The sequence below is a fragment of the Macaca thibetana genome, chromosome 11 (assembly GCF_024542745.1).
Source record: "Macaca thibetana thibetana isolate TM-01 chromosome 11, ASM2454274v1, whole genome shotgun sequence".
Taxonomy (NCBI): domain Eukaryota; kingdom Metazoa; phylum Chordata; class Mammalia; order Primates; family Cercopithecidae; genus Macaca; species Macaca thibetana.
Window position 1 is genome coordinate 75,184,469 of NC_065588.1, and position 26,425 is coordinate 75,210,893.

The 26,425-nt window shown below is 34.1% G+C and overlaps 1 protein-coding gene and 1 long non-coding RNA gene across 6 annotated transcripts in view; one reads left to right on the plus strand and one right to left on the minus strand.

Moving 5' to 3' along the window:
• Positions 1-26,425, minus strand: part of LOC126931274 (uncharacterized) — a 634,186-nt gene that overhangs the window by 179,256 nt on the left and 428,505 nt on the right. The window lies entirely within an intron of this gene.
• The window catches only part of SYT1 (synaptotagmin 1), a 596,758-nt gene that overhangs the window by 106,857 nt on the left and 463,476 nt on the right, over positions 1-26,425 (plus strand). For all 5 annotated transcript variants that reach the window (XM_050749297.1, XM_050749299.1, XM_050749300.1 and 2 more), the window contains exon 2: positions 6,408-6,540. The gene's annotated coding sequence lies outside the window, so the exon portion shown is untranslated. The remainder of the gene's footprint in view (positions 1-6,407; positions 6,541-26,425) is intronic.

Below are 26,425 nucleotides of genomic sequence, written 5' to 3' on the forward strand. Positions count from 1 at the left end.
GGCTTGTGACTGACAGTTACTCTGACTTTAGTTTCCTAAAGTGTGAGTGTGTGTGTGTGTGTGTGTGTACACGTATGTCTATAGTGAGGGAGAGAGATTTTTCGTGCTTTTTTGCTTTTCCCAAATTTATTCTCCCAAAGATTTTTCCTGCACTTCAGACCAGAGTTTGCCTAAATTCCCACAGTGGTCACCTGTTTCTATTATTGCTGCTATTCATCATCTAGTAACCAATATACATTCTTCACTGTTCAATAGATCATGTGTGTTAAAAATTTTCTGTCATGATGACTACTTTTAGCAAATCTCTAGACTAGATTCATTTCTTAACCAAATTTATCTTATAAAGGTGTCCAAACTTCTTTTGAACAATTTTGAAATCAAATTTGAAAAATAAATTTACAAAAGATAAAAGAAATACATTCATCTTTTCTCACTAAGGACTAGAGAAAGCGAAGGCAATTCAGTTGAACAAAAACAGGTTGTTAAAATTCACAGCATAGTCTGTGTTGAGATTTTAGAAATAATAAAAAAAAATGAGAGTAGATGCATTTTTCCATGGATTAAATCAGACAAGAGAGCTAAGCTTTTCAAATTCACTTTTCTGAACAATTCACAAAGAAAAATTATATAAAGTTTCTTGTGTCTTTCATTTCACATTGAATAATATGGTAAACAGTTTTTCCCAACATTTTTGATAAAAAAACAAACAAATTTTACTTTTAATAATAAAGCTGAAACATTTTTCTAAGTATTTTGTGCTATTTTAACTTTATGATTCAGGAGGCAAATAAAGTCTTACGATGGCTTGACTTGGACTATATATTATAGCAGAGGCAATGTATAATGAAAAGGGCACTTTTCACTGACTAGACTGAGAATCAATAGATATGAATAATACTTCACCTATGCTGCTAATAAGCTGTGAGACTTTGGGCCAGTAAATTCAACTTCTGAACACTGTTTTCAAGGAAGGGAATCATTGACCCCTTTTAAGAGTCTGGTGAAAATGTGTAAACATATATAAATTTAAAAAATATTTCAGGAGATTTGCAGACTTCTAGGAATTAAAGTTCCTATTAATGGGTAATTAAATGAAGAAATGCATAATCTTAATGTCTGTTTTACATTCTGTTTTTAATACAACTTGTAATTATTTAATTGTAAATTATTTCTTAAACTAAGAACAAACACTTGAATGGTGTAGGTGAAAGCCTCGCTCTTATATTTTCTCCCCCATTTGCTGCCTTTGCCCTTTTAAACCGAGATTCTTCTTATGTAAATATCATGTAAGATATCTTGCCACAAAGAACATTTCAGTGTAATTATTCCTTAAATATTCATGTCTCAGGTAATTAACTGGTATACCATCTGTGATTTGCTTACACATAAGGTCAAAAACCTAAGGTAATGCATCATAAACTAATCATTTATATTTTCTTTGCCAAGGTTCACTGAATCTTTTAACCTACATTGACTACGATAAAGTTAATTTTCCATATTAAAATAATATTCAGATTAGACTTTTAAAAATTATAGTATGGGAAAAAATGAACACACGTAAGTTAAAATTAAGGTTGCAATAAGCAAATAACTTGGCAGCTTTTCTTAGCAGAAACATATATATATGAGGCACATTTCTCTAAATTATTTAAGTTGGTATATTAAACCAATTTATATCGAATCCAGTGAAATTTATGGCACATATGTTCATTAGGAGAAAATAATTGATAAATTAAGAAACACTTCACTGTGAAAAATCTATTAATATTCCTAACTCATTCGATTTTTTTCTTTCACTTTTGAATTTTTATGAACTTATTTCTATGCCATAACAATATAATATTGGTAAGTGTAAAATACATACATTTGGCTTAAGTTATATTCCCACTAGTCTCCCTAAGAAATAAAGGGTGCCAGATAGTCCACTATCTGCATTTATCTCTAAATTGATAATAACTAAAGGATTCAGAATTTTATGTTAACATCAAGAGAATGTGCTTAAAATAATTGAATCTTACTCTACGATAATCGAACTTAAGGTCTCAGAGAAATATGTTAGTTAGGATAAATGTATTTTGCTTTCCCATTAGCCTCTTTACCTTCTATTTTTCATCAATTTGCTTTGCCCAATCAGGTTTTATTTACACCTTTTTAATAAGCTACAACAATTCTAACGACTGTTTCTTTTAACTTTATTTTTTAATTCACAGGAAAAATTGTATGTATTTACATACACAACATGATGTTTGAAGTCTGTGTACATTGTGAAATGACTAACACTAGCTAATTAACATATGCATTACCTCATGTAATTACCATTTTTGTGGTAAGAACACTTTACATCCTCTCTTAGTATTTTTATGACTACCTCATTTTACTAACTACAGTCACCATGTTGTACAGTAGATCTCCTGTACTTATTCCTTGTAACTGAAATTTTGTGTCCTTTGGCCAACATCTCCCCAGCCCAACCTCCAACCACCCCAGGCCCTGATAACCACCATTCTATGGAGGCTTCTCAAAAAATTAGAAATAAAACTACCTTATGATCCAGCAATCCCATTACTGGGTATATATCCAAAGAAAATGAAAACGATATGTCGAAGGGGTATCTCCATTCCCCTACATTTGCAGCATTCATAGCCAATGTATGGAATCAACCTAAAGAATGTTTTCAATGACCAATAACCAGGAACATATTTTATTTATCTCATATGCTCCAACTTACTATGCAAGTTGACCTTGTATAAAAGTAACTTTACAAGAACATTAGCACTAAATAATTCCTAATATCTTGGAGACAATTTTCAAAACAATACATTTGTTTACTCATTCAAGATGTATTTACTGAGCTACTACTGTTCTATGCCAAGTGATGTTCTACATCCTAGACATGCAGCAAAAACCAAACTGAAAAAAAATTAATTCTTGTAGATTTTCAAAGCAACTATAGTAGAGAGAAAAAGCATGTGCAGTCATGTCTTACTTAATGACAGGGACTTGTTCTGAGAAATGCATCATTAGGCATTTTGTCATTGGTTGAACATCATAGAGTGTATTTACACAAACCTAGATGATATAGGCTAACTACACATGTCAGTTAGATGGTATAGCCTATTGCTCCTAAGTTCCAAACCAGTACAACATGTTACTGCACTGAATACTGTAGACAATTGTAACATAATGGTGTTGGTGTATTGAAACATAGTACAGTAAAAATATGGTATGATAAGCTTATGAGACCATCATCATTAACTGAAATTTTATTATTTGGTGCATAGCTATGTTAGATAATGATCAGTACTATGAAGAAAAATATAGCGTTACTTATAAATTAAGAAAACAGATCAATCTACTAAATATCAGGTCTTCCAAAAATTATTTTTTAAACCAATATAATAGTTACTCCTGAGAATAGGTACAAGAATTTTTTTTTAATCATGATAAATCTTATCTCCTACCCCTCTTCATTCCTGCCTCCACCTCAATCCATTCTTCAAAGAGTGACTAAAGAAATTAGATCCTCCAGAGGCTTCTCATGACCCCCCTCACATAGACCCCTCAGCACAAACTGACCCATGCCCGCCTCCAGCTTCGTCATCCTCCGTGTTTCTCTAAACTCACTATATTCAAGCCATAGTAACTTTTTATTTTTTTAAATCTGTCAAACATATAAAGTTCCTTCCTGCCTTAGGTCTTCTCACACATATCGTTCCCATGTTGGGCTCAGTCCCCACCTCCCTCATCCCACCCCACCCCCAAACCCAACTAACTCCTGCTCACTTTTTAATACCTAAGTGTGATTTCTGCATGGAAGCCAAGTCTCCATGAGGTTCCCCTGTTTTCACTCTTCAAGAGTCTTTACCTGTCCTTTGGGAACTTATTACTATTTAAATTATGTAAACACTTATGTTATACTCTGTGTATTTATCAAATACCCCTCCTCAGATTGCAAGTTCTGTGGGATGAGGTGAGAGGAGGCAGTTGTTTCTTTCCTTGGCCAGTGTACTTTCACTGCTTTGCACCCTGCCTGGCATAGAGTAGGCATTTAGAAAATTGTTCCTGAGAGAATTAAAGAATAAATTTCATCAAAAGTGTCTTCAATTTACAACGTGTACTTTTATGCAACACTTGGCAAAGTGGGTTCTTGTGGGAGCTGGTAATATCCTTTAAACCATGGGACTGAGAAAATGATTCTAGTTGAATCTGTGTTATTTAATCTGTGTTTTTTTAATCTATGGGGCTCTTGCCCCAGACTCTGTTGGAAGGCTGCTGTGCTTGCTTGTAAGCTCATAGTCCCAATGACAGATGGTTTTTAATCTTTGCTATTTGGCTTCTAGAATGGGTATGTATTACTAACTCATGCATTTTCTCTAACGTGGAATCTGATTCTGGTGGCCATTCCCTCTGAGGAATAAGATACTTTCTGGAACTTGTAGCCATGGGAGAAAGGTTTCAAACACTTTCAGAGAGTTGAGGGGAAGCCACTTTATGCTTGGAATCATTGTTTAAAAAAATTTAATTATGAAAAATCTCAAATGGGTAAAACCATTAAATAATCCCAGATACCAATAGCTCAGGGCATTATTGTTTAATCACCTCATGCTCGGTATTCTAAAGGACATACACATAGAAGGCAAACACACAGTGTTGGTGATGTTTTCTGTGTTTTTAGAGTGAGAAATTAGAATTATTTTTGAGGATGGGAAGGATCTTTCCTCACTGACTAGCATATCTCAAATTTACACCATGACACTTACCAATTTATAAAAATATTTTATTTCCATATGTGTCACCTCAACTTTTTTAGAGGCAGGAACTTGTCTTTTCTCTTTTTTATCCCCACGACCTGGCCAAAAAGAAAAAAAAAAGTTTTAAATAGATGATTAATATTCATTAAACAAATCACAGGTAGTAAAGAAGTATTAAAAGCAGCCTGAACTGGAGTCAACTATTTCTTGTCTGTATCAGCCGGGCAAAATGTTGCTCAGAAGCCACTCAGGGAATAAAACTCTCTTGTGAAGAATCTGTTCCTTTAAACTAAGGACTTAAGTTTTCCCAAACCCTGTAAATTCCCTTGTTTTTCTATATGGATTTATGCCAGAATGATTCCAATCCACTGGTTGGCAAAGAGAATGGTTTAATAACTGCAGAGGAAATATAAAATTCTATTCAGAATATAATAAAAGCTGTAGGGGATTATGTATTCATTTATCTTGTAGTAGGAAAATTCAAATCTTCATATAACAGAGTGTTGCCATGTCAGCTTCCTCTGGAGAGTTGAAAACTGAACTGTAAAGACAGCAGAATGATGTGATTTGTATTGGAGTCACTGGAATCGACAAAACCTAAATTTTTTTTAAATTTATTTATTTCAATGGACAAATGACATATTTTATAAACTAGTGGTATACAATATGATTTTAATATATGTTCTACTATGCAAAGCCTCAATTCTTAATTGGTCTACAGGATTCAGCTGATAATGTGAATTCTGTCTACCTATGTTTTTATATCTGTGAAAGAATTATGCTGCTTTATAACTCAGTGTTTTTGAGATTCCATATTCTAAAATTATTACTTTCAACCATCAAATATAAGACAGTAGAAATATGGGGCAAATTTTTTTGCAGTTTTATATAAAAAAAGTAGATAAATGCAATAGGGAGTGCATTAAAGAGAACAAAAAAAATTTTTAAAAAGGAAGAATGGGGAAAAAAGAAGAGAAAAAAATGTAAAAGAAAGGAGAGAGGAAGGGAGCCCAAAAGGGCAAAGAAATTGAGGAAGGAAGGGAATATTAAAGTATTTGATTGAGCTTCCCTACCACTCAAATGCTTTTGTATGTGCAGTATTTCAAAGTTCTTCCTAGGTAAATAGCAATGTCTTTCCTTTTTATTAGCACTGCTGCAGCTGCTGTTGCTCACAAAGAGATTCACAAATCAAAATAGACTCAGTTAGCTTTTCAATAATTCTGAAAAGGTAGGGGAACATTGCCAGAAAAGGATAGCACTCCAGTATCCTAACATGGAGTCTTGTTAGCAAAACAAAGTGTGAATTGCTTAGATAATTCCCTGCTGTTGGTAATTCCACTGGGTGCCTTCTGTGGCAGCACAGGCTATTTCTCCTCTATAGACCAATGCCATTGAGCAGGAGATGTCAGAATAATATGAAAAAGTTGCTCTTTTGAAATGTTTATTCTTCTAGTTTTTTTTAAATGTCAGCATGATTCATAACTATTGGTTCTTAGCCTGGAGCACCCAGCACAACCAGGAATTGAGGAAGCTAGAGCAGGACGTGAGTAATGAATGGGCTGCATAAGCAGAAGTCTACTATACCCAGTCAGTCAATGTGCAGAGTTGCAGGCTAGCATTTTCACAGATTCCTTCTATTATTCTCTCTCTCTCAAGGGAAAACAGGACAACTAGCAAGAGCTAGCAAGAACTAGCAAGAGCTTGAACAAACGCCTGGACTCAGATTGGAAGACTGCTCATTTGTCTACTCCCTCATTCCTGGAAATTGCACTGAAACCATCTGATTAAGGTATTTGGAAAAAAGAAATTTCTGACACATTTTGTTGATGACCAACCTCCGTTATCCATCCGTATCTTTTTATATGTGGCGGTGGGGCAGGGGGGTAGTACTTGTGTTGAAGATTGAAGAACTGTATCTCTTTAAAAGTTTTTGTGATATTAAGGGGAAATTAGTATTTGTCACATCTTCTGAAATTATTACTATTATTAATGTTTTTGAAATGCTAGTTTCGCTGGTGGCACACTGGCTCCTTGGATAACATGTTTGCTTTCTCCCACTGTCATTTTTTACTCTATCAAATCCAAAGCTGTCATGGTTCATTATCTGTAGATGATCTTGAGCAGCCTTGCATTCTAAAAGAATATGCCATGGCATCTGCCTCTGTGCTTTTGCGACCTGCTGCAGAGATGATATTTTAGCACGAGTCTTGGGTGAGGGGCAAGAGGGGAGAGCAGAATTTGTCTCAGACTGATGTTTCTTTGTACCATGCTGTCTCTCATTCTTTCCTATATGGCTAATTCAACAGTGAAGTACATATATCACACTGTGACTATTACATATGTTAGAGTATATAATTGGGGTTGTAAAGTATCTGTCTGAATGTCTTCACTAATGAATTCCGTCAAATTCAATTATCATTCTTAGACTCTTCATTAACCAATGAAATTACTCCTTTGGTCTAAGTCATTTCTGACACACTTTTATTAGACATACACACAATTCTATGAAGTAAATGTGAGGTGATTAGATTATCTCATGATCTTTATTTGGAGTCCCATGCTACTGAAGTTTGGATTTCTACAGAATAACCTTTCACATTACTTCCACTGTATACAGGAGAAATAATGCTACAGTGTGAAGCTCTAAGACTCTATTTTACTACTTATATCTTAGACTTTTTCTTTTTCCTGAGGAAGTTTGCTACAGTGGATCACCAATACAAAAATACATAGAAACATACCGACTATATATTCCTATTAAACTAACCTACTTATTAAATAGATGTATCTATAGGCTTATACTATACTGAATCATAATGTTCTTCACCTTTTAGGAATAAATTATTTCAGTACTAGAACTTTCTCCTATCTCTTACAGTAAGATAGCACAGAGTAGGATCACAGTTGTTATTGTGGAAACATTTTTTTCAAGTTATCACTATTTCTTTACATGGATTTCTTCTTAAACAAAGTGGTTCTGGAAATGCATATACCCAGTATTTATAGTACTTTAGTTTTCTAGGAAATAATTGCCACAGTACTAATTTACATTGGATATTTTAATCATTTTACAATGAAGGGCAGGTGCCTAATACCCTTGCAGTATGATTCTTACCATACAGATCTGAAAATATTTCCATTTTGTTCTCTTCTACATTAATGTCTTTTAGGAACATTTTCATCTTCTGTCCTACAACTATTTTGAGAAACATCTCAAAATGTGGTCTAAAACCAACCTACAAAAATATATGTTCTGGGTCCCATGCCAGACTTAAGTCAGAATCTTTGAGAGTAGGCCCTAGGACCAGCATTTAAAATATACATATTAGGTGATTATAATGTACTCCAACGTGTAATAACCACTGCTCTACAAAATGAGGGCAAGGAAACAACTGATAGAAAAGCATTGTAAAACTAGATGTATAACTGATAATAAAAATAAAAACACCAAAATCAAGTTAAATTTGGATTTTAAATTTTTCTACATGTTTTCATTACTTGCTGCACAAAGCATTCTAGGTTGTTTATTTTGCCTTTAATATCAGTCTTAAATATTTTAAATTAAAATTTTTAATATTTAGTGTTAATTAAGGATATGGATGTCTGTTATTTAAAAGCATTTTCCAAGTTGCCAAATAATGAATAATATTTATAATGGTAAAAGGTATTACATTTATAATTTGTATAATTCATTCATATTTTCATATTTGAATCTTTAGTTTTACAAAGCTTTGTAAATAACAAGTCTATATTCAATATTTTGTATATATTTAAGTATATAATAAACACCACTTTTTAAAGAATTTCAACATATCTTTTTGTTGTTATATACTTTACATATTAAAGTATATAATAAACACCACTTTTTAAAGAATTTCAACCCATCTTTTTGTTATGGTTTCCATTTAAATGAATTACTTGAGTGTCTTACTTTCAGAAGATGCTTTATTAATATGACTAAATTGAATTCTTTGGGCTGAGATTTTTCCATTTTTTCATAAATGAATATTTCCATATTATCTAATCTTAATAAGAATATTTTCTCAGTACGACAAGTACGACATGTTTGCCAATTTAATATACCAAACTCTAAAGTAAGTATACACTCAAACGAGAGTTAGGGGACAAAGAACTGTCTTCTGAACCATGAAAAGACAGAATGTCATGATTACCTCAGGCACTGAAAGACAGCAAAAATCTACATTAGTTCTAGTAGAAAGACTACAGAGAATGTTTGACCCATAAAATTAATTTTTGCCTCCTACACAGCCAACTCCATGGAGACAAGGGCTAAAAAGTGAAAATGGTCAAAATCTTAAGTTTCTAGGTTAACTTACTTTGTAAACTAAATATGTCCTGAAAAGACCGGAATAGTTTAAATTGTTTCTGCGTTCATAAGAATCATTTTATATATCAAAAATTCTTTTGTTTTCATCTAGTTTTAAAGATTGTTTTTAGATTATGGACAGGCACTACTTTAATTGGGTTGTGTTTCAAATGTTTCATTTAGAAGTTAAATATTTGGGACTCAAAACATTTTCAAATATAAAGAATGCTATAAATGATGTTTCATACCCAGATTCAATTTTATGAAATCCACAACATTTTAGTAAAATTACAAAAGTTATAAAACTAGGAACTGAAGGGAAGAATCATTGAAAACAATACTATATGATCCTCAAAATTAAACCCATTAAACCAAAAATATTAAATTATATATTTACTTTGAATATCAATGCTAAAGGAAAATAAATTTGCTTATAAATAAATGAGAAATTAAAAGAAGGTAGGATACTTTTCTAAAACACAGAGAAAGTGGGATGATAGCATGAGCAGTATTCCTCTGAGCAGGGGAGAGGGAGATGGAGGGGAGAGATGCTGGGTAGATTTAGAGAATGAAAGGCAAAAGGATCTCAAGTATGAGTGGCCAACAGCATTGAACTAGCTATTAAATAGAAAATTTGCTCATAAATGGTATGTTTATAATCCAGAAGAACAGGTGTATTCAATTTTTCTTTTCCTTTTGAGACAGAGTTTTGCTCATGTTGCCCAGGCTAGAGTGCAGTGGTGTGATCCTGGCTCACTGCAACCTCCACCTCCTGGGTTCAAATGATTCTCCTGCCTCAGCCTCCTGAGTAGCTGGGATTACAGGCGTGAGCCACCACGCCCAGCTAATTTTGTACTTTTAGTAGAGATGGAGTTTCTCCATGTTGGCCAGGCTGGTCAAAAACTCCTGACCTCAGGTGATCCACTGCCTCGACCTCCCAAAGTTCTGAGATTACAGGCGTGAGCCACCATGACTGGCCTTAATTCTTTTAAAATGAATAGATAACTATGCTGTTACACATCCATTTAGAAAGCAGCTGTGTAGAGGAAATGGTAAGGAGAGATAGTGAGCATGCATGCTAACTCAGTGGGTGCCAATTAATGGAGTGAAGGGATAGCTAAGAGACTCAGTGGGTGCCAACTAATGGAGTGAAGGGACAGCTAAGGGACTCAGTGGGTGCCAACTAATGGAGTGAAGGGACAGCCTTCCACCAACAGCTTTTTCTGAGTGGATTAACTCCTTACTCAAGGTTTTATTGAGCTCCACTTTCTAAGGAATTCTACCCTTCGTTTCTTTCAAAAAATTCAGCATCAAGTGAACCAAATTTACCAATTTGCTGCCTTTGTGTGCACAGCTGTTCATTTAATTTATGAATTTATTTATTGAATACCTACTATGTAGTCAACACTATGTAATTTTTGTTACTTTTAGCCCAGACATTATGACACAAAGAATATTTTGTTATATTTGAATTTTAGTATTTTGTATTTTACCATTTCTCCTTTATTTTCTGTTTCTTAAATTTGGATACTTGAAGGGAACAGGTGGCATCCATGCCTAGGGATGGAGGGCTAGGAGTGTGGATAACCCAGAGAAGAAGGTGCAAAAAAAGGAGGTATCTGTCTTGTTCCTCTATTCTTTTGATTTTAAGGATGTCTTAGCAGTCCTAAGTAGAGCACCTATCACTTCCACTTAACCTTAAAAACAATTTTTAGAGATGGAAAAAAAAATAGAACTATTTGCTCATGATAAAAATTATCCATTCAAAGTGAAGAAAAACTAATACATTCAAATTGAAGACCTGCAATATATATCTCACTACTAGGCTAATCTATGGTTTAAGAAGCAAGATGTTAGAAAGGCATCCTGGAAAAATTGCCCATAATTCTTCATCAACTGTAATTTTCAGTGAAATAAAAGTCTGAATCTCCATTACTAGTTAGTTTGAAGTACAGAAGGTCATCATGTAAGTTTCTAAAATCCCTTTTAACTCTAGAAATTCTACTGGAGAGATAGGTGAATAAGACTGGGAAAAAAGAATGGTTCATCTTTTATTGAAGAAAGGTGTTTAGAGGAATTTTTCAGTATCAAGCACCCCTCATTTCATTCCATTTTCAAGAAACAAGAGCAAAGGATGAGTTTTGGCAACATTCAAAGAAGTGTCTTAAGACAGGAATGGTCAATGCCTGTGTTGAGTTACCTGAATCTGTATTTGACACCTTCTGAAAGTTACTATAAAAACCTGGGCTTAAGAAGAGGATGATGGTATAGTCTCGCAGCCTTGTGTGAATTTTCCAAATGGTTTTGTTACTCCAAACCGTAGAAGTGATAGCTCAAAATTTATAACTGATGCTATGTCATCAGTTGTACTCACATATAAACTTGCTTGATAATATTTCCTATACTTAAGTTTCCAATCAATCTATTTTTGTCTCCTACACTTCCCTGATCCAACAAATCTTATCCATCATGCAGCCTGAGTCCATACCTTTGTTTATTCCATGATTTTATTAAGCATCTACAATGTCAGTTATTCTTCAGATCCTCTTGTCCAGGCCCCTGTCCTCATGGAGACTACCTTCTAGTAGAGAGGTAGACTATTAACAAGGAACAAATATATAAATAATAAGACCCACCAAAATCTTGTTTATTCACTAACTTTAATCCTATTTTTGTCTAAATTTTCTTCCTCCAAGTTTTTTTTTCAGTCAGTAATCCTACACTTCATTTTAGCCTTCTTGATTCTTACTGTTTTCAACATTGCACTGAAATTAATATAATCCACTTATTTTAACTCTTTTAAGATTTTCCATCATCTTAAGTGGGAGGAACAAATAAATTCATAAATTAACATATTAGATAAGATGAATTGCCTAAGAAATTTAATCCACATAGCCAGACATAAGTAACACTAGAGTTGCTCCAATGTGGCCATTATGGAATCAAATACCTCACAGCCCAGGCCTCAACTGCATCTTTTGTTGTCATGAGATTTTTCTTAATTACATTTTCCAGTGATTAAGTGTCCCATTTCAACACATCGGAATGCATTTTCTGTATTAAGTTGTCAATGATCATAAACTATCTGGCAATAACTTATTCCAATTATCCAAACAACCTCCTCCAGGATCTCTAGCTTAACCATTCAACATTTACTATGTGTACTTGGCACAAAGATGGTATAAAGTTTTAGCCACTAAATTGTTTACACATTTTTCACACTATTCCAAGATATTAGAACAGGATACTCATTTACATGTGTACACATATAAATGTCTGAATATATATGTTGAAATGCAATAGGTTACTTCTGATGATGGTTCGAGAACTAGAAGGATAATCTTAAGGAACATAAAAATTTCGCATTTGAAGTTATTGCTAAGAAGAATAGCAGTGTAAGAGTTTAGATAACTGCAAAAGTAAAGAATCAAGGCAGTGTAAAGTTTCTATATCTTAGGGAACTTAACTAGCTGTTGAAAGGGCACCTCTCTGGCATCATTAAAATTTTAAAAATTTGATACATTAAGATGTGCCAGTAACAAGTTTGGTCCTTAGCAACATTCCATTAATGATACTATCCTTTTCATTAAATGAATCCGAGAATAATAGTTTTCAGACCTAAATATTTACAACCATGGTTTCATCAAAATACAGACAACATATATTGTATTGAGTATGCCTTTATCTAGGGCAAATCTTAATAGCGTCTAGAGACAGACCAACTACCAAGAAAAATTATCAAGACAATTATTAAGAAATTTGTATAAATCCCTTTATTACATCTTATATTTTAAAAATTCTCAAAACAATTCCAGCCTTTACATACCTGTGATGGATTTTTATTCCCTGGACAATTTATCAAGAAATTAAAAATTCAGAGCATCCTAGCAACACAGTGGTATATTTACCATTAGAGTATGCCTATTTTATTTATTTTTTTATGGCACAAATACCCTAAAGTGTTTTATTTATTAACCTATTGGCTGAATTATAATATTCCTACAGAAAAGTGAATAAAACGTGCATTTTATATAGCATTATGAGATTTTTTTCTCTTGCTTTTTGGTCATTTGATCTTGTAAATTGTTCTTTTAGTTGTCATGATGATGATTTAATATCCACAATATACAAAGAAATCCTACAACTCAACAACAAAAATCTAATTTGTCTATTTACAAATAAAAATTATAAATTAGATAATTACAAATTAGAAAACAATGAAGAATAGAATTTAATTGAATGGAAAATATATTAAATATTTATATTCATGGAAGAAACACATGAAGATGAATTACAATTTGCTATCAAATACACAGAAAATTAGATGGAATTTTTGGTTCACAATAGCTGACAAGTTGACAATATGCTAATGTTAAAAATAAACATTCTTCTAAGGTATTTAAATAGAAGCATAGCAAAAATAATCTTGGATACGATTACTTCATTAGAGACTTGGGTTCAAATTTAGGTCCCACAATAGAAAAAGAATTAACAGAAAGGTGGAAAGAGCAACAAAACCACAGTTATTTGTAGTTCGTGACACAATCTTGTAAGAAAAGAAATTCAAGATGCTAAAATGAGAATAAAGAAAGAAGCATCAAGTGTGGATTCAAAGTGAATATATACCATTACAAGACACACTGTATATCAAGAACCAAAAAGAAACTTACTGAAACTGTAGGAAAGAACAACAGATGACATAATGCAATATTTTGAGAAGAGAATGTTGAATTCTTCTTGAATTCTTTTTAAAAGGCAGCTATTTATCTTTTGTGAAAAATCATAATACAGTTCTGTTTAAAAATGAAGAAATACTCTACTGTATTACCTCCCAGTTCTCACATATTTATGGATAAGTATTAAAACTATACTTAGTATAATAAACCTAAATTTCTGAAATATGAACACTCACAATTTTCTAGGTGATAAGTTATTATATGATTTTGTTATTTAACTGTAAGCAAGGGAGAATCTAAGAAAGAAGAATATATTCTTTCTAAAATGACTCCCCTTCAAGATGGCACCTGAATACATAGAATAATCAGATTAATCATTTGGGGTTAGTGGTTGTTTTTGTGTTATATAGAAGTAGAAATGACCACTATCTGATAGCATCCAAGAAAGTACCTCTCCGGTGACAGAACTGTCACCCTGATCACCATTGCTCATGAACCCCCTTCATGTTAATGGGCACATTCCAAGTAGAAGACATGATAACACATTCTTTATGTTCTTTTATAATTGTTAATTCTAAAACTGTTGGGACTTCTTATATACTGCTGGTTAACTTCTGAGTATAAATGTAAGGAAATTCTATTTCATAATTTAGTGTCTTGAGTAGGACTTTATAAATTGGTTTATGATCAGTATGCTTCAAGTTTATTTTGGATACCAGATGTTCCCTTTATTTAATCTACTTAAATCAACAAAAGAAGTAATTTCAAACAGTATTCATCCAATAAACTGTAGTTAGGAAAATGTACATTAATCTATTTTTATTTACCAACAACTTTGTCCTTTTCTGTAGAAAAGCACTTTGAAGAAGGGAAAAATAAAAACAGAAGGAAAGAGAAATTATATATAACTATAAAAATTATATGCAGCTTTGCCTGCTTTTTATGTAACCTAGTATTCAAAACTTATCTGGTTTTATCATATTCCATTATGTTATGGACACACAGGCCAGTATTTTCCCACCAGTTTCTCCTAAGAAGAACATTCAAACTGAAAATCTAAGTTTGTGTTTTTCTACTGAAAGAAATGTCGCTGGTGAATAAGGAAGATGATTTATGTGCATAAAGCTGACCTTATAAAAATAATCTCTGTGTTCATCATAAAGTTGAATTTTATTGCTATGTAACATTTGTTCCAATTTCTTTTTGTATATCTCTGATAAACCATTAGTTTGTAGATCTCTGATGCCTTAGAACATATGACAGTTTAAAAACATCTATTGTGTTTTCCCCAAAATTCTTTCATTAGTCAGTAGTTTGTTTTTGTTTTTTTTTATGAAACAGTGACAACAATTTCTTTCCTGATTACAATTTTTGCAGTGTTTTAGCTAACATATTGTACTAACTGAAAATTATCTTTAATTTAATTATAAATTAAATATATTTATTAATTAACAATTATATCTCCAAAGTAAAGATTTTTTGGTTTCTAATGTTAGCAATTCTTGTTTATATTTAATGAAATTCACATTTCTCCTGACAGGGGAAAAATATTGTTCCACATTAAGAAAGCCTTTTCATTCATGTCCTGAAACTACATATTTTTGTTCTGGAATATAAATCATCTATTTGATATGTATGCTGAAATTTAGTTTGTGAAACAGGATATATATCTATTTGTATGTCTCTCTGTAATAGAATTCTGGACTGTAATGAGTTGTTCTCCATATACATGAAGGATTAGATACATATCTTTCTCCTTTCCAAAAATGCCATCAACATTGTCAGTCTCAGAAAACAGGTGAAAAATTGCCTCAATGTTTCTGATATCTCTTATTAAAGATAGTCACAGTGCAGAACTGAAAAATATTAAAGTTTTATGAAGCATGACCATGAAATAACAAAACTTTCTTTTTTATTTTATTTTATTATTATTATTATTTTTTGAGACAGAGCCTTGCTCTGTTGCCCAGGCTGGAGTGCAGTGGCCTGATCTCGGCTCACTGCAAGCTCCGCCTCCCAGGTTCACGCTGTTCTCCTGCCTCAGCCTCCCGAGTAGCTGGGACTACAGGTGCCCGCCACCACACTCGGCTAATTTTTTCTATTTTTAGTAGAGACAGGGTTTCACCCTGTTAGCCAGGATGGTCTCGATCTGACCTCGTGATCCGCCCGCCTCGGCCTCCCAAAGTGCTGGGATTACAGATGTGAGCCACGGTGCCTGGCCAAAACTTTATTTTAATAAAGGGCTCATATCAAATAAAGGGCTTATATCCAAATGAGTATTGTCCTTCACTATGGTCATCTTAGATTTCAGAAATGCTTCCATCGTTCAAAACATTCAGCTATGTATTTGCAACTTTTAGAACGAGTTTATGCACCAGGAAGCAGTCTTCGACAAACTCCACTGTGAAGGCGTTGTCATTATGATCAGTACAAATGAGGAGGCAGCCTTTCTAAGCATGAGGAACATTTCTTTTTTTTTTTTTTTTTTCTTTTTTTTTTTTGAGAGGGAGTCTCGCTCTGTCGCCCAGGCTGGGGTGCAGTGGCCGGATCTCAGCTCACTGCAAGCTCCGCCTCCCGGGTTTACGCCATTCTCCTGCCTCAGCCTCCCGAGTAGCTGGGACTACAGGCGCCCGCCACCTCGCCCGGCTAGTTTTTTTTGTGTGTATTTTTTTAGTAGAGATGGGGTTTCACCGTGTTAGCCAGGATGGTCTCGATCTCCTGACCTCATGACCCGCCCGTCTCGGCCTCCCAAAGTGCTGGGATTACAGGCTTGAGCCACCGCGCCCGGCCGGAACATTTCTTTTAATGAGTCTGTGTCCTCTCCAAAAGAAATACGCATTCATCAAGTACACTTTAATTTGAAATGGTGTGTGTTTTTTAGACAAAAAGATACATCTCTCACAAAGGAGAAGTTCTCTGAGGCTGGTGGGTTCATGAGGTCACGTGTTAGCTAAACGACCTCATAGGCTATGCCCAGAACATTAGTTAGATCTTTTCCAAATGTGGGGGAAAAAAAACACATAAAGTTTCAGGCTGAATCAATGAGACTATTTTTTTACTCAACTCTTGTTATGTTTTAGAGTTTTATCCTTATCCTAGGCAGGACATAAGGTCCTTTCAAGAACCCATGAGGCTATACATGACCTTCCCCTGCTACCTCTCTTTATTGGAATATAAAACCTTACTTGAGCCTACAGTACTCTGCATACATAGTTACTATTTGCTATTTACTTTACATTAGGGATATATAAAATAAACCCTAAAAAGCCAACCTATGCCAAGCTCGGATGGGCTCACTAGTGAATTTTACTCAACATTTAAAGAAGAGATTTTACTAGTTCTCTATGATCTCTTCCGGAAGATAGAAGCAGAGGGAATACATCCTAACTCCTTCTGTGATGACAGAATTACAGGAATATCAAAACCAGGCAAAGGCAATACAAGAAAAGAATACTATAGACAGTATCTCTCATGGACGTAGATGCAAAACTCCTCAACAAAAGCCAGCCCATAAGCTATCACGCCGGGTGAAAAGGTAATGGAACTGTGGAGGGATATTCTGCTTTCCATTACAAACCATTTATTTATTCAATCAATATTTATTTTTGTGAGGTTGATTCTATGTGGTCAAGAAATCAAACTTGTCATCTCTCTCATTCAGTCAGTCACTTATTCATTCACTCACTGAACAAATATTTTTTCAAAATGTACAATGCATTAGGCATTATACCTGGTGCTGGGGGATACAATAGTGAGCAAAATAGGGCAAATTCCTGCCATCATGGTTTTTACATTATATTGGAGAAGCAGACAATAAATGAGATATTAAACAAATAGATAATAAACAAGATAAATACATCTACATTATATACTATGTTATCTTTATATAAATAAATCAAGGTACATAGATATATATCTTATTATCTATTTATCCAATATAATGCAAGGTATATAGTAAGATTTATATTATATATAACAAATATTATATAAATAATAAATAAATATATATAATAATAAATATATGTAATAAATATATATAAAATGTAAAGTATACTAATGATAAATGCCAAGAAGAAAGCAAGAACTTAACTTGTACATAGGGGTGAAATTTACATAGATTGTTTAGAGATGGCCTCATTGAGAAAACGACTTTGTGTAAAACCCCAAAGGCAATGAAGAAGAGTCTTGATAATGGTTCCTGGAAGAGCATTGCAGACATAAAGAACGAGACACAACAACAGAGGGTGGTTTAGAGTGAATGAGGAAATATACTTGGAGATATGAAGTCATAGATTTAGATGGAAATCAAATCATGCAGAGCCTTGTGAGAAATGGCACGGAGTTTTGATTTTCGGCCAAATGTAATGAACAGCCATTGGAGGGTTTTAAACAGGAAAATGCTATAAAATGATCGACTATTATAAAAAATGTATTTCAGTTTCTGTACAGAAGACAATATTTAGATGTCAAGAGTACAGGCAGATAGAACAATAGGAAGTTATTGCAGTACTCCAGGTGAGGCAGCTACCAGAGTTGGTAATTTTGATTAGGCTTGTGGCTGCACACTACTGAGAAGTTACTAGACTTGAGATATATTTTAAAAGTAGAACCTACATGACTTGTTGATAGATTGAATATGGAAAATAAGAGAGAACGAATCATGAAAATAATTACCCTAGAGTTTTTCCTTGAACACTTTGGTGAAGCCATTTACTCTGATGGGGAAGACTCCAACAGAAATGGGTAGGGGAGGAGAAAACAAATTTTCTTTTTATGTTAGGTTTGAGGTCATCTTTAGACTTCTAAGATAAGTCAGTTAGGCAGTTAAAATATAGGAGGCTGGACCTCAGGGAAAAAGACTGGGATGAAGATATCAAATTAGGATTTGTATAAAGTAAGATATTCCCAATAGCAAATTTAAAAACATCTTACTAAAATTTACTTAAATATTATTAATATTTGTTATGTCACTTTATTATATCTATTTATTAAATCCAACTCTAGAGAGTACCAATGTTTTTTCAGTAGATAATTGATATAAGAACCCTGGGTCAGCCTCTCTGGGAGTCTCCAGGCCTGTCCCCCATGTTTCCAGACTTTGTGCAGCATCTCAAACAACATATCCTCCCATGGCAACAGAGAACGCAGAATCACTGCAAAGAGAACATGCAGGAGAAAGCGGTTCTTTTTACAAGAAGCTCTCTCTTCTGACCGGGGAGAAGATAGAAAATATCTTCCAGAAAACTACCGGTGGATTTCCCTAATGTCTTCCTCCAGAGCTACATCAAATGCCCATCCCTATACCATCCTTTGAAAAGGGAAGTGTATTATCTAAATTTGAGAGGACAAGTATGAGTTATTACTTGTGACTGAAGTTCCATCATCAAAGAAAAAGCTAGGACGTGTTGGGAAGGTAACCTTCCATGTCTGCTACAGTAGACATTCTCTTATAGATTGTATTTAAAATCAGGACCAGATGATGTCTCCAAAAACATACCCACTGTGCCAAGATATCTTCATCTTCTCTGTGTAAAACTCTGTATGGCTACTGGAAGAAACAGATTATATCAGCGTGATAAGGGGATAGACAGACTTGTTGAGTCATAAATAGAACAAGCAGAAATAATAGAAGAAGAGCTTAGAACATTCACAGGAAAGAAGAAGAAACTGAATTTCAGAAAATAAGTTTCTGTGTTTTTGTACCATAATTGAGGGATTGTGGGTGGTATTTGAACATGAGCTAGTGCACCTGAATGTCTTAGGTGCCTGTGAATGCTGCCCTTCACCAGCAGCCTCTGTGAGAAGGCTTAATAGGTACTAATTGTTCATTTGTTTCTGAGACTCTGCAATATACCAGGTGCTGTGCCCGGAGCAAATAAAAGGCAGGACTCTATCCTCAAAAAGTTTATAATCTCTGATGGTGATCTAGGTAAATAAGTAATATATTAAATATTTTTGCCATAGTTCTCCTATTATTGTAATTTTTTCTGACTTTAAAAACTATAACTCAAGCAATCTATTGACATTTAAACCACGACTATCTGGTTTACACTGTCTTTCCAGACATTTACTTTGTTCTATTATAGAAAAGACAATGCGCATTGATATCTGCATGTGTTTTTAAGTACAAATTCTTATCTGTGTCTGCCATATCACACTGTATTGTGAGAAGTCCAAAATTTAGGTTCTTTCTTAAATTTAATTATCTAGTACTTTCCTACAACAGTGTCTCTCCTATTGACATTTCGAATTTCATTTTGTTCACATATCTTGTGTTTGTGTCTCCTTGATATTGATAACAATGGCTGGTATAAGAGCTTATCTCCTATTGATTCTGAAAATGTAATAAAGAAAGAAAATGCAAAGTATCAGCCACATGTGCTGGTTATTCAAGCAACCATCCAACTTCTGTATGAAACTAATATTGGGGGAAATATGGTATGCATGCTGCAGCTCAAGCTCACTTGTGTCAAAGAGAAATACAAAGGCAAGGGATGGTACTGCTTTGACAAATACATGAAGGAATAAAGTATTGAAATAAAACAAGTGAACGTGGCCTTACGAGAATCTTTGTTTTACTTATAAGGCACAGCAGTTTCACGAATGTTATCTTGCTTATTATATTACTATATTTACTTCAAAACAACAGCATTTGTATTCTTATCGAACAATTTATGAATACAAATGACATGAAAATCAGGAGATACTTTTACTCTTCATTTTGATTTTTATTCCATTTACTCCACATGGATATATATCCTAAGTAATCATCAAAATTAAATGAATATTTGACGGAAAATATAACATTAAAAGAAACCCTGAGAAGTTATGTAGTTCTTGCCTGACTCTAGGCAAATTTATAATATATAGAGTTCTTCTAAAGAAGAAATTCATATAACCTATTGTAGAAACTCTTCCTTATTTCTAACTCAAATCTTTATATTTTATATTGTTTGTTATATTTTATATTAAGTTTTTTCTTAGAAAATTTGTAATAAAGCATCATGTCTTTTGGCCTATAGCAAATGAAAAAAAAACCTTACAGTTAATTAATACAGAGATTTTAAAATTGTAGATCTCTGGATAACTCATTTTGTTTCCTTTGGATTTTACACATAAAAGTAAGCATTGATTTGTAATTAAGAGAAGGGAAGAATTCATGATTTGGAATAATTTTCTGTAAAAGAAGAATAGAATTAAAGATGTGTCACTATTTAAAATTAGATATTAGACATTTTTATCCAAGAAAATTCTAGAGAAATAATTTTGATTTTCAAATATGATTAGAAAAACTCAAACATTCAGCCTTGCCCTTTCTTTGAACTCTTTCTTAGGTTAACAAGTTCTCCTAATCTTATAGTTTTCAGTGCTGTTTATAAAATTGATAGTTGTACATTTATAGATTTTACAAAATTGTACTCTTTTTGTGGATAAGTATCTTTATGCCAAGTTTATTTGGCTTTGTGTGAATTACTGTTTGAAAAAAGACTGATCATTTTGTAATGAGTATTATTACATAAAGAGCTATTATTTCCTGGAACCTTTATTCTGCAGCCTCAGAATGTAGATCGGGGCCCTAGCAAGTTAAGGGCCAGGCTCCTCATCAAGGTCATTTTCCTCTTCGAAACACTGCCCTTTCCCCAACTCAAAGTCAGCCTAATGGTGAGGAAAATTCACTTATAAAGAAAGAAAAGGAACAGTGCCTTCTTTACCTGTGCCCTGCATAGCAGGTAACAATTACCTCAAATTCATTGTGGAAGATTGTAATATCCAAGAGTTTTAGAAACAGTTATGCTCAGACAGCTGTGTGTGACCCCAGGCAAAGTGGCTAAGCTCTCCAACATATTGTCCTTTATACAGAGTAAGTAAAAAGGGTCCTCAAAACATTATCTCTACAATAAGATATGAAGGTACTTTGACTTGTACTTTGTCAGTAGCATGAGGCTATATTAAGATATAACTTAAAATAGTGCTTCATAAACAGTGGATGGCCATGGAATCGAATTAGTGGCTTGTGATTGGCATTTTGAATAAAATAGAATAGAAAAAATAAACTATATAAGTTACATCAAATGCAGCAAAGATTAGTATTGCTATGTGAAACTTTGTGTATTTGTACTGTGTATATGAAATTGTGCTGTAAAATGTATTTCTTACCATGTGTAAAAGTTTTCCAAAAATGTTTGAAAGATGTCAGCCTACAGAATTGGACCATCTAGTACAACATGAAAACCCCCTAAAAAATACCACTCCAAGATACAGAGCACAGACTGGAATTCAGGACCACTAGAAAGAAGCGGTGCAGTGATGATCTTCAGGGTCTGTGATTGCTTTGGGTAGTCTTCTTGCTGTCATATTGCATTAAGAAAGGTTTCTGAGCTTCAGTCGTCATGTGGGTGTAATGAGTAAAAACTCACAAATGCCCATTCAGTTGGGCACTTATGGGAAAAAAGCAAATATAATAGTGTATCCTTATTTAGTTTACGTTAAGAGCTGTGTTTAGGAATCTTCCTCAGAATTCATGGTACTATGATGACTGCAGAGAAAATTCCCTATATGTTTCCTCTACAAATTTTTACATTTGCTCTCTGGCATTTTTTTGTCAGCAACAAGATGGCTACTGTATGCTAATAAAATCCCTGTGCATCTACCCACAACTCATCCCTTCTGATGGCTTGATGTCTAATTACTTAAAGCCTGTATTATGTTTTTCTATTTTTAAAACAGAATATGAAACTGTCAGGCCTAAATTATCCTGAACCCCAATCTGTGAAAGGACACATAATGATGGGGAAAATATATTCCTTATCAGAACAACCAGGTGTTCTCAAATATTGACTGAGCTGCATAATCATTTGGGCAAAGTATATCTTGCAAGAAAAGGCAGTGATGTTCAAATTCTTGCATTTTTATTTTCCATGAGTTTGATGTTTTCCTTTCAGAATAATCATTGTTCATGTTCTTGATAAAATCAAGTTGATGCATCAAGGCAGCCATCCTTGAAGACATAAAGCCTATGACATTAGGTCCTGTGATGTTGTTTTACATGCTGCTTACTGGCATGGATGCCCATTCAGAAATTCTGCTGTTTTACTGGGACTCCATTTTCGTTTTTCTAGAAGCAACTGCACATCCGCAGAATCTATCTTCTGGAAAGAAAACCTTTCAAATAAAACATACTCTGCATTTATTTATTTTAAGCCACATTAAAATTTTAAAAGGCAAACAAAATTTTAAAAGTATACACATGAACCATATAAAATTGTTGATGTTTTAGTTTCTTTGGCCTATAAAAATGATGATTTAATATAGCCCAATCTAATATTACTTTTCAAAAAGTAAGGCAAGATTCTAAACCCAATATGCAATTGCTTTTAAGTATCCAAATTCTTTGAGTTCAGCTGGTATTAGAAGCAATCTCATGCTTTTCTTCATTCTCATACTTAACAAATATTTTCCTAAGTTTCTACTATGTTCAGAGTACCAGGCATGTGGTAAAGAAAAAAAATAGAGCTGACACAACTTAATAATTATGAAACATTTTTTCTGATGATAGTGTGTTGTTGGCAGAACAAAAAAAGTTATATGTTTCCTTTGCTCATAAAGTGACCCAAAACTTTATAACTCCTTCACATGCCTGGTTTTTCTTAAGCATTTCCTCTACTTGGTATTGCTTTTTGTCAAATTCCCTGTGTTTATTTCCTCCTGAGTAGATTCACTCTGAATCAACCTGTCCGTGTAGCTTAGTCTTTCCCAGACATTATTCCCCAATTTTTTGTGTAAGAATTAGCCTAGTCTCTCTGTGTCTTGAAACATTAACAAAGCACTTAAGTGAGTCTTTATCATTTCAATTGCACTAACCACAATAAATAAAACATTAGTTGTTCTCATATAGTATTTATTGTTCCTTCAGTTTTGAGGAGAGAATCACAAGTGGATGTCTATGTTGTTTGTCCCTTTGTAAGACATTCACTGAATAGTCTGCCTATTGTTCTGCTTAGCTCTTTCACGTTTACTTGAGAAGTTGCATCATATTTTATTTTCTTTTTCTTTTCCTTCTCCATCTTTTTTTTTTCTTTTCACTTGGTGAGAATCCTTTGTTCTGAGGATGAAGTTTTTGAAACAAATGCTTCCCACCATCAATACCCAATGCCGCATGGTTTCTTGGTATTTTGTTTGTTTGTTTTCGGAGCTCTCACTTTGTTTCTCCAAAATTGGTCATCCCACTGTGATTGCTGCACTGAAGCTCCCCAGTCTATATGCTGAGTACAGTAGGGCAATTCATGGAAGCCAGCAATTCTTCACCTTCACTTCACCCTGGATCACCTGGGGAGTTTTTAAAATACTGACACCTGGGTTTCACTCCCAAGATTCAGATTAAACAGGCCTGAACCAAAGCCTGGGCATTAGGATTTTTTTAAATCTCCCAGGGGGAGCTTAATGCACAGTGAAGCCTGAGAACCACTGATTGAAGTTTTAACAAGAATCCCCAGGCACAGCCTTGTGTCTTTGACCTAATTGAAACCATGTCCAAACTATAGCTAATGTCTATACCCACTTTTAGAAACCCATTGTGGTGATTCGTTGGCTACCATTTATTAAGTTTTTCCTATCTGCCCAAAATTCATCAGAGTAGAGCTCAGATCTCAACAGGAGTGAGAAACAATAACCATAATAGTCTTGAAGTCACTCTTTGGTATCCACTACCAGATGATGCTACTACCTAACAATTTGGGCAGCTTTCTCCAGAGAATAATTAACATCTGTGTAAAGATGTAATCACCTGAAGCAGCTATATAAGCAGGAGCAATCTCAAGGGCTTTCATTTCTAGCAGCAAAGAGATTGTATTACAGTAGCATTTTGTCAGCATATCTTAGAACATCAGTGTAATCAGTATTAGAATGATGCATTGTAAGACTGAATAACAGAAAGAGATTAATTTCTATTGAATATCTACGTCTGTTGGTTCCCCAAGGTAGATTAGGCTGGGAAAATCTAATGGAGGATTTTTTTAACCCAGCCTCCTTTCACTCCATGTCCAATTCCTGCAGTTGTTGCTGAGGTTCACCAGATGGACTAAAAAAAAAGAAGAAGTGGCCCCAAACATGTAAGCAATCCCCAATTAATTGCTGTTTGAACAAACTGTGATGTTATTTGCATTCAGTCTTAATTTACATGGAAAATGACATCCTTTTGCCTAGAAACAAAGATAGTTTTCTTTGTCTATGTAACATTACTCACTGTAGGATCAAAAACTTGCCTGAAGTTTCTGAACTGAACTTATTATTGTCCATAATGTCAGTAATAACCCAGGTCTATCTCCATCCAGGATTGTTACAATAAGGTCTACAGGTGTAATTATAGGTATAATTTGACCTCTTTTTTACTACCTTCATACCATTTATTTGGTTGAAAGATCTCTGTTAGCTTTTGCTGAACTTTATGCTTCGCTGCCTCAATGCATTAAGTAAACCATAAAAAGAGGCATTAATAGTAATTTCCAATGAATATAATAGCCAGCTGCTCTCAAGAGAATCCCTTGATCACATCTATTGCCATGATTTTGGCTTAGAAAAATGTTACTAAGCACCGTCTTGTCCCTTAAGGAAGGGTTGGTTTCAGGATTTTATAGGGGAATCTTGCAAAGGCACCTTTTCCCTTTGACCAGTGTATTGAGACCAACTTAGAGAAAATAATGAGATAGGAACTCTGCTAGTTGTCTGTTCTGTTTTGTCAGAATTTTGTTAAAGCCATGGGGAAGAGCTTTAAACTTCCCTTGATTGTTATTTTAGATACTAATAGTCAGATTATTCTTTAAGGTTCTCAAAGTTCAGAAAGGCCATGTTGACACTGTTACCTATAAAGAGTTAGGTTTCTAAACACCACATCAAACAGCACATGCAGAATAAGCCCAAGAACAGTATGATGTGAGGATGCTGTAAAGTTCTATGCGACACCCTACAAATCCATGTATCTTCTTTTCCTACTCAACTCTAGTTTGCCAAAATACAGAAAATGGGTCAAACAAATCGGAGAGGTAAAGAACACGAGTAAACTAACAAAAGCAGCCTGGGAAATGCAGTGCTTTAAAGGAAACAGAGAAACAGAGTTTGGATTATTCATGGGATAAATATAGGCCTGGACACTGTATGAAGAATCTTTGAATGGTAAGTCATAGAAACCATGTGAGCTAATCTCAGTGATTTTTATCAAAAAAGACACTGGGCTATCTACAGAACCCAAGGAAGCATTAAGCTTTAGCATCTCAAAGAGAGAGGGATCAGAAGTAAATACAGGGAGCTGAGCAGCAGGAGTATGGTCTCCAGGTTTCTGGAAGTCTCTTAGAGGCCCAACAGCATATGCCTCTACATCTTTCAGTTCTAATTCCAAACTGGCAGGAAAGTCATTTGATTTTTCTATTTGGATAAGAGACTCATCCTATATGAATTAGTGAATTAGCAATAGCCAGGAAAGAGGTTCTTAGAACAAAAACATGGCCCGTGGGAATCATTCCTATGGATAGTGTGAGCAGTTCTCACTTAGAAGGACCTAGATAGATAACTCTATAAGATTCTGTTATGGCTATTTTCACAGAATCCCTAAAATAAAGAGAGATCACCAAAATATAGGGAAACTTATGTATCACGTTATTCCCAATGCCTTGGGCTTT